Source organism: Culex quinquefasciatus, chromosome 1 (assembly GCF_015732765.1).
Source record: "Culex quinquefasciatus strain JHB chromosome 1, VPISU_Cqui_1.0_pri_paternal, whole genome shotgun sequence".
Classification (NCBI taxonomy): domain Eukaryota; kingdom Metazoa; phylum Arthropoda; class Insecta; order Diptera; family Culicidae; genus Culex; species Culex quinquefasciatus.
The window spans coordinates 47,085,717-47,095,589 of NC_051861.1; positions in this window are offsets into that span (position 1 = coordinate 47,085,717).

The window sequence follows — 9,873 nt, forward strand, 5'->3', positions numbered from 1 at the left end:
GCCAAATCAACGCAGAATTTCAGTTCAACTTGCTGATTTTTACACTGCGGTAGTTAGGCGGCAATAATCTTCTGTCACTCACAGCGATGGAGAAACGTGATTTTATCTCGCAATAAGCAATAAAATCAAAGTTTATGATAAACAAGCCTAACCCGACAAACTTCGTACTGCCTTTTTTTCGTTTGTTGACGTTTTTAATTTTTTTGCTTATTCAGCCTTCTGTGATCAAAATTTGATTTTACGTAACTTTGCCCATACAATCTGCAGATTTACCAGAATCGGTTCCAGAGTAACCAAAGTTGTAACTTTTTGGCTTAAGAACCGCTAGGACTTAAATAAACCCAACGCAACAAAGAGCACCTCGACGTTCCGTGTTGAATTGATTCGCGTTCGAACAAAACCGTCGAAATTTTTGTTTTTTATATATGGGTCATTCCACCTGAAGTGTGCAAGAAAAAATGCAAATTTGAAAATTACCATCTCCGATTCTGCTCAAATTTGGCAGAGCTGTTGAGACTATCAAAACATGCAAAAATCCCGAATTTCATCCAAATCGGACCACCCCCTCCATTTTTGTACCCTCCCAAAAAATCGACTTTTTGGCGATTTTTGAGCGAAACCCCTATCTTCAAACGACGATAACTCAGGAACCACAAATCTTAGAGGGTCGGTATTAGACTCAATTTTGAAGGAAATTGGACGTAGAATCCATTTCTGTGATCAAAATTTAGATTAAAATGTGTTTTCTACCTGTATTGCGCAATTGAAAACTTTAAATGGCCGTATCTCAAAACAGCCCTATTTATTTTTTAAATTTGACCTCACCATCGTATTCTCCGTCCGATTTTACATAAGAATCACTTATCGACAGAAAGGAATATTTTTCGTTCCAGAGATATCGAATTTTAAAGTTTTAAGTATTTGAAATTACCTATAATATCTACACTCGCCGCATCTGCTAGAAGCACTCAGAAGCGCTGTTCAATAACTGCTACCTGGTTATTTATTGAATTAAGATTTCATCCCAAATAATCATTAGCAAATAAGGCAAAAATGTTATGTACACCACTGTAGGAAACTGCTGTATACGATGAATTTGTGTGCTAGCCCACAGTACAAAGCAAGAACGACACGCAATACAGGGCAGAATGGAATTCCCGCAGAGCTAGCAGGAAATTGTAATTGATCTTGTAACTTAAGAAAAAGTGTACGATACATTATCGTGTTAAAAATTATGAATTAATATGAATAAAACTCTCGTGAAGTATGATTAAGGAGGAGGATTTCTGGAAAGTATAAAACTGGAAAAGGTAAGAAAATCACAACGATTAATCTGATTTATTATCTAGTTGTGTTATTATTCAGTTGTGTTCATTTCGACACCGTCCGAACAATAATCTTTTTTTTTTGTCAATCATTTCGAAATCTTGGAATAGACGATACAGCTGCTATCCACATGTATCAGAAGTATATGGTATTGCTTTTGAAATTAAATGTACCAGAATGGAAAAAAATCATCAATTATTCTGATGAAACACATTATAAAAATCGGTTCAATATGATCAATCTTTCAAACCCTAAGGCAGAATTTGGGGTTTTTGCTGAATGGCACTATTTCGCTACCGCACATGGCAAAAACTCTAGAACCCATGAGAATTATTTCATCTACTACAGCCAGCTCCACATTTGTTCTCGTTTCAAATAAAAGAAATAATTTGAGAAAGTGGGAAGAAATGAGGAATTAGAAAAAATATGAAAATAAAAGAATAATGATAAATTTTCGAAAATTGTATTGTAAAAACTCTGTAGCATTTGCAAATAAATATTAAAAGTTCAAATTTTACTTAATATGGTTCAATGACACTGAGATCAGGAAAAATAGTGCATTAAAAATCACCCAATAAATATTCCTTAAACAAAAATAGATTGTTCAAGGTATTGATTATCTCAAAATCGTATAAAATTGAAAAAATAATTCATCTTACAGAACACCAGGTAGTTATTATTGATCAGCACGACTGAGTGTTTCTAGCAGATGCGGCGAGTGTAGATATTATGTAATTTCAAATACTTAAAACTTTAAAATTCGATATCTGTGGAACGAAAAATATTCCTTTCTGTCGATAAGTGATTCTTATGTAAAATCGGACGGAGAATACGATGGTGAGGTCAAATTTGAAAAATAAACAGGACTGTTTTGAGATACGGCCATTTAAAGTTTTCAATTGCGCAATACAGGTAGAAAACATATTTTAATCTAAATTTTTATCGTGGAAATGGATTCTACGTCCAATTTCCTTCAAATTTGAGCCTAAGACCGACCCTCTAAGATTTGTGGTTCCTGAGTTATCGTCGTTTGAAGATAGGGGTTTCGCTCAAAAATCGCCAAAAAGTCGATTTTTTGGGAGGGTACAAAACTGGAGGGGGTGGTCCGATTTGGATGAAATTCGGGATTTTTGCATGTTTTGATAGTCTCAACAGCTCTGCCAAATTTGAGCAGAATCGGAGATGGTAATTTTCAAATGGTGTTCCGCTTCAGGTGGAATGACCCATATAGAAGATTGTAAATATTGCATGATTTCCGTGTTTCTTTCAAAGTTGATAATGGCTTTGTTTTGTTGTAGTTCTTAAAAAAAGTAAAGTAAAAGTATCACTTTGAATAGACCAATAGGTGTTAAATATTTGCATGGAATTATATGTTCATAAAATTGTGGAAGCAAATCCTAAGATTACCATTTTGAACTAATATGAGGCTGTTTCTGGAGAAAATTTAAAAGGGCGCATAAGTGTTTTGACAGCTGGAACTATTTTTCAAAAAATCTGAAACAAATGATACTATTCAATGAAATCTGCATTGTTGAAATGTATAGCTGAGGAGGCCAGCTGTTAATTATATTATTTTTAAATTTTCATTTCACATTTTATTATTTTATTTCTTGTGTTATGATTCACACCAATGTCAATCTCTAACTAACATAACCATAAACCACGATTCCCCAACTCGAAAGATGACGAATCGAGTGCAGTTATGGTTTCAAATAATCGATATAAGCCAACCAAACAGACTTTTCCCAAAGTTTTTGTATGTAAATTGCCAGAATGTTGCTTGTTTGGCGGCGTCGGTAACGGCAGCAGCAACAGCAGCTTGTTCTGTGACGATATTTTTATGAAGTTGATTCAAAACTGAGCATCGCACGACAATTCTTCATTCATTCACATTGGGTGGGAGGAGGCAAAATATCGTCCCGATCCCGGTGATTGTGGTGGATTACTGAATTGTGGGCGCGTGGCGGGGAAGTTTCGCATGTTTGTTTTACAATGTGCATTTTTTGTATTTTGCGTTTTTTGTCACGTTTTTTTTCCCGCGGTATCAACTTTTTCTTTCATGCTCAATCCGCTTTTGTGGGTTGCCATTCAAATGTTAATCGCCGAACAATACACTTCCCTCGCGGCGTTCGACACCGCTGGTGGTTGAGTGTGTATTGACATGTGTCGGGGGAGTTTTTTTTTTGTTTATGTTTTGTTCAAATTGCTCCACTTTATACTGTAGCTTTACGTGATCATATTTTGGATGGAGTTAATTAATTTAATCGTCAATACCTTTTTCAACTGAGTGCAACTTTGAATGTTGAAAACGCAGTTTATTCCGCCCACATTTGTAATTTTATTTAAGGAATTGGGATTAAAAATAATAGTAGGGGAAAGTGGGGCAAAAAAACAAGCCAAGGAAATGCTCGTTATAACCCTTTAAAAACGTAAAAAAATCTGTCGGATTTTTTTATAATCATCTTATTCCAGGTCATGGCTAAGACTTTGATAGAACAAGTTTGGAAAAAATCATGTTTTTTAATGTTAAAAATTGATTTTAAAATTTTTGATTTTCCGTACGTGGGTCATTCCACCTGAAGTATGCAAGAAAAAATGCAAATTTGAAAATTACCATCTCCGATTCTGCTCAAATTTGGCAGAGCTGTTGAGACTATCAAAACATGCAAAAATCCCGAATTTCATCCAAATCGGACCACCCCCTCCATTTTTGTACCCTCCCAAAAAATCGACTTTTTGGCGATTTTTGAGCGAAACCCAACCGGACCCTAAGATGACAGTTTTCGTGAGTTGCGCGTATTCACCAACAGATGGCAAGTGGGCCTCGTCGGAGTCCGCCCATCAAATACGCAACTCAAAACTTGCATATGAAACTTTTTTTTTTCGTGACGGCTTTTGCGGCACGCTCATTTCAACTATTCTAGACTAATATTTGTACGTGGCGTATCTCTTAACTAGTTTTTAATGAAAATGAATCCAGAATGCTTATTTTGTCGTTTTAAACCGAAACAAGGCAAAAACTATATTTATTTAAACTATTCGACATTTTCAAAAGTTTGGCTAGATAATATCGAAAGCCGCCATCTTAGGCCCACTGGGCCCACAAAACGGGTACGCTCAGTTTGTATGGGAGATGTCAACATGCTCCCGGGCTGGCGAAACCCCTATCTTCAAACGACGATAACTCAGGAACCACAAATCTTAGAGGGTCGGTATTAGACTCAATTTTGAAGGAAATTGGACGTAGAATCCATTTCTGTGATCAAAATTTAGATTAAAATGTGTTTTCTACCTGTATTGCGCAATTGAAAACTTTAAATGGCCGTATCTCAAAACAGCCCTATTTATTTTTTAAATTTGACCTCACCATCGTATTCCCCGTCCGATTTTACATAAGAATCACTTATCGACAGAAAGGAATATTTTTCGTTCCAGAGATATCGAATTTTAAAGTTTTAAGTATTTGAAATTACCTATAATATCTACACTCGCCGCATCTGCTAGAAGCACTCGGGCGCGTTGATCAATAACTGCTTCCTGTTTATTTATTGAAATAAGATTTCATCCCAAATAATCATTAGTTAATTAGTAGGAAACTGCTGTATAATCTTAAATAAAAAAAAGTATACGGTGCATTTAGGGGAAATATACCCATTTTAATCACACTATGCCGTTCGACCAATTCTCATCACTTTTGCCGTTTCCGCTATTAAATCAACATTTTTAGATTTATCAACTATGAAGAGTTGCTTGCTCACTTTTATTTGAGCTCTTTATTACTTTGAAACAGTCAAAAACACTTTATTTAAGCTGTAATTCATGATCAAAGTGCTGATAGGCCGATAATAGAAATAGGCTGAGAAAGGGTATAGTTCCCCTGTGCTAGCCCACAGGACAGAGCAAGAATGACACGCAATACAGGGCAGAATAGAATTCACACATAGCTAGCAGGAAATTGCAATTGATCTTGTAAGTAACACTCCTTAAGAAAAAGTGTACGATACATTATCGTGTTAAAAATTATGAATTAACATGAATTAAACTCTCGTGAAGCATGATTAAGGAGGAGGATTTCTGGAAAAAAAGAAAGGCTTCATCCATAAGGTACGTCACGCTAAAATCAGCCAAAATTTACCCCCTCCCCCTTTGTCACACTTTTCCTATACTTACAACACTCAATGTCACACTTGCTCAGACCCTCCCTCCCCCCCCTAGAGCGTGACATACTTTATGGATGACGCCAAAGTATAAAATTGAAAAATGTGAGAAAATCACAAAGATTAATTTGATTTATGATCTGATTAAGATCAAATTCAGTTGTGTTGGTTTCTTGTTTTTGATTTTTTGTTTGTCAATCATTTCGAAATCTTGGAAGACGATGCAGCTGTGTCCACATGTATCAGAAAAATATGTTTTTGTTTTTGAAATTAAATGTATCAGAATTGAAAAAAAATTATCAATTATTCAGATGAAACTGGCTCACAATATAAAAAATCGGTTTCATATTATCAATCTTTCAAATCGTATGGCAGATTTTGAAGTTTTTGCTGAATGGCACTATTTCGCTACCGCACATGGCAATCCATGAGAATTATTTCATCTACTACAGCCAGCTCTACATTTATTCTTGCTTTAAATAAAAGAAGAAATTAGGAAAAATATGAAATTATATTATTTTCATATTTTTCTAATGATATGAAAATGATAAAATTATATTGTAAAAACGCTGTAGCATTTGCAAATAAATATTAAAAGTTCAAAATTTACTTAATATGGTTCAAAGACACTGAGATCAGCAAAAACAATGCATTTAAAATTACCCAATAAATAATTCTTAAACAAAAAAAAATTGTTCAAGGGATTAATTATCTCAAAATCGCATAAAAAAAATTCATCATACAGAACACCAGGTAGTAATTATTGATCAACGCGCCCAAGTGCTTCTAGCAGATACGGCGAGTGTAGCTAATTTAGGTAATCTCAAATACTCAAAACTTTAAAATTCGATATCTCTGGAACGAAACATATTCCTTCCTGTCGATAAGTGATTCTTATGTAAAATTGGTCGGGAATACGATGGTGAGGTCAAATTTAAAAATAAATAGGGCTGTTTTGAGATACGGCCATTTAAAGTTTTCAATTGCGCAATACAGGTAGAAAACATATTTTAATCTAAATTTTGACCACGGAAATGGATTCTACGTCCAATTTCCTTCAAAATTTAGTCTAAGACCGACCCTCTAAGATTTGCGGTTCCTGAGTTATCGTCGTTTGAAGATAGGGGTTTTGCTCAAAAATCGCCAAAAATTGATTTTTTGGGAGGGTACAAAAATGGAGGGTGGTCCGATTTGGATGAAATTCGGGATTTTGCATGTTTTGATAGTCTCAACAGCTCTGCCAAATTTGAGCAGAATCGGAGATGGTAATTTTCAAGTGCTGTTCCGCTTCGGGTGGAATGACCCACGTTCTATTCAACTAGTGGGGCAAGACGAACAACCCGTTGGGGCAAGAGGAACAATGCATGAAACAACATGTTAATTTGTTAACAATTGAACTGTTATCACTAAATCACATCAGATTAGAATGTATTTGAAACGTTTCTTTACTTTTTAGATCAAATAATAATATTTTACTAAACAAATGATCGTTTTTACGAAAAAATACTGCCGTTTTACGGCGATATGATGTATACGCAATTGGGGTGATTTTGCTGTAAACACGAACATACCAGGCGCAGTGTCATCCATTAAGTAAACGAAAAAACGAAGTTGACTTTAAAGCTGTCGGCCACCATTGCTAGTACCAACCACTAAATCTAGCAAAACAATGCCAAAAGGCCGTTGTGGGTTTGTAAATAAAGAGTGTATCCCTTTCTTGCCAGATGTAAACACCCTCTAGCGTGAGCAGGACACACTCTTTGTTTACAAACCCACAACCTTTGGCATTGTTTTGCTTGAAATGTCTTCCTTTTATCTACAAGGACTTCGCCGCCCTGGGCTCCTAAGTGTATGAAAGTATGGCACTGAGCGACGGCGCCGAATACCCATATTTACACAAAGAATTTAGAGCGCCCGCCGCGGGATTCGAACCGGCGACCTCTGGATTGTGAGTCCAGTGCGCGGTCCGATTGATCCACACGGGCGGAATGATCCATTAAGTACGTCACATTAAAATCAGCCAAAATTTATTTCATCCCCTTTGTCCCGATTTCCTATGCTTTTAACACGCAATGTCACGCTTGCTAAAAAGCCCTCTTCCCTCAGAACGAGACGTACTTTATGGTGTCGCCTGAAGGACGTCCCTTCTAAACTAAATCTAAACGAACACAAGCGCAGTCAGTCCGAAGGAAGCATCCGGGAAGAACTTATGGTTAGATTACGCCTCAAGTTCTTTCTTGTCATTATTAATGATTGCAGTACTTTCGAGAACCCCCGACATGTATTACACTCACTAAAGCGGCCCGGCCTACTGCGTTGCATTAACCGCAAGAGACAGATTCTATGAACGGAACCCACATTTCATGGAATTATCAGGGGTAGAAGAAGAAGTGGGGACATACCGTACCAACCACTTCGAGTTTTTTATAGAATATGGTGTGTGGTGTGTGTAGGGGAATCGTTATGGAAGGGATTGTTGTATTATATAGTAAATGACCTTGTGACATTATTTCACCACTACGGATTAATTCACTCAAGGGTTTCAACCCCTCCAGTGGCCAGAGTAATTCTAGAGTGGTTCGGAATCGAACCGGAACCTTCCGCTTATGAGGCGGGAGCCGTAGTCATTAAGCCACGGGCCGGTCTCGTGTCGCCTGAAGGACGTCCCCTTAAGAATTAAATCGAAATAATGTAATAAAATATTGCCCAGTCTTGATTTGGTCCCAAAACCTCAAATCAATATTCAAACAGTATTGAATCTGACTTCTATCAATTCTCAATGTACACATACATCATGATGAGTAAAATTGGCGTATACATCATTGTTTGTTTGCTTAATAAAATGGGCCCAGAGCAGTTTTTTGAAAAATTCTTCCGTCAGGAGGTAGCTTTTTAGATTTTTTATCAGACTGTACAATAAAATTGAATATTTCCAAAATGATGTATACATCATATCACCGTAAAACGGCAGTATATTTGGAATGGTCGTCTTGCCCCACCTTCCCCTATCCCTGAAACATACGGACAGAAAAGATTAGCTAAAACTTAAAACAGACCAGACTCGATTATCGCCGGCTCAACTCGAGGGGAAGCATGAAGTTCGGGGTCCCCAGAAACACGTGCACTTCCAAATATTTTTTGAAAATTCAAATCTGGTGCTTTGCAAGCTTCCATTCGCTTGTGAGCTGTAGACTCAAAATTCTGCTACCTAGCAGAAAAAATTACAACTACGTTCGGAGTTTCTTGAACAGCACAAATATTAAATACTACAGCCATGATGATCCAGGTAAACGCCCCAGTCCTCCGAGGCCTGTACGACATGGTTGGAATGTGCTGAAAGAAGAGCTCAAATCTCTTAAGTTGAACGTGATCGAACGACATCAAGTATCGTGATCAACTGTACCTGGTTCATTTCGAGAAAGGATCGACAACGCCGTCTGAGCTGAAGGCAGTTCGGGCAATGGAGCACCCGATTCGAGTGGTAGAAATGACAGTTCTCCCATAAGAAATACATTGAAGAAAAAAGCAAAAACTGCTCGAACGGTGGGTGTCGTGGCGCAGGGATAGCGGCTTCGGCTGCCGATCCCGATGATGCTATGAGACGCGGGTTCGATTCCCGCCTTATCCACTGAGCTTCTATCGGATGGTGAAGCAAAACGTCGGTCCCGGTTTCTCCTGTCTCGTCAGAGGCGCTGGAGCAGAAATCCCACGTTAGAGGAAGGCCATGCCCCGGGGGGCGTAGTGCCAATAGTTTCGTTTTCGTTTTTTTTTTTTTGCTCGAACGGAAATGCTCCCTCCCCCCCCTAGACCGTGACATACTTTATGGATGACGCCTAAATAGGTGAGAATTTCGATTTTATTCCCCATGCTGTTTAACAATTGATAACTTTGCACAAACGCATTATTGTAAATTAAAAGGCATCAAAAATATAGATTTTAGCATTGAGCTGCAATAGTATCAAGGAATGCAATTTGGTTGATTTGAAAATTAATTCCAAACTCTAACTCCGAAAAAAATAAAAATAAACGCAAAAATCCAAACCAAAATGTTAGGCACTAGTTTCACACGCAGCCCGTGGATCACAAAACCGTTTCCACGCCCAACAAAACCCAGAAGGGTCATCCTCGCCGGCAATGCATCCAGTGCAAATGAGGCAGATGAATTGGTTTTCCACAAAAACGCCTCGCGAAATTTTCGTGTGGGTTATTAGTCTATACTCCAGTGCAACTGCACCTATAAATACACAAAATTTCAATTTCCATTCAATCGGCGGCCGTGGTTTTTGTACTACAATTGAAACACGAATGCCGCCGCTGCTGCTGGAAAATGTCCTTTCGCGTAACCCATTAGGAAAAACCGTTGCACTGGTCGCGGGCGCTCGCGTTTTGT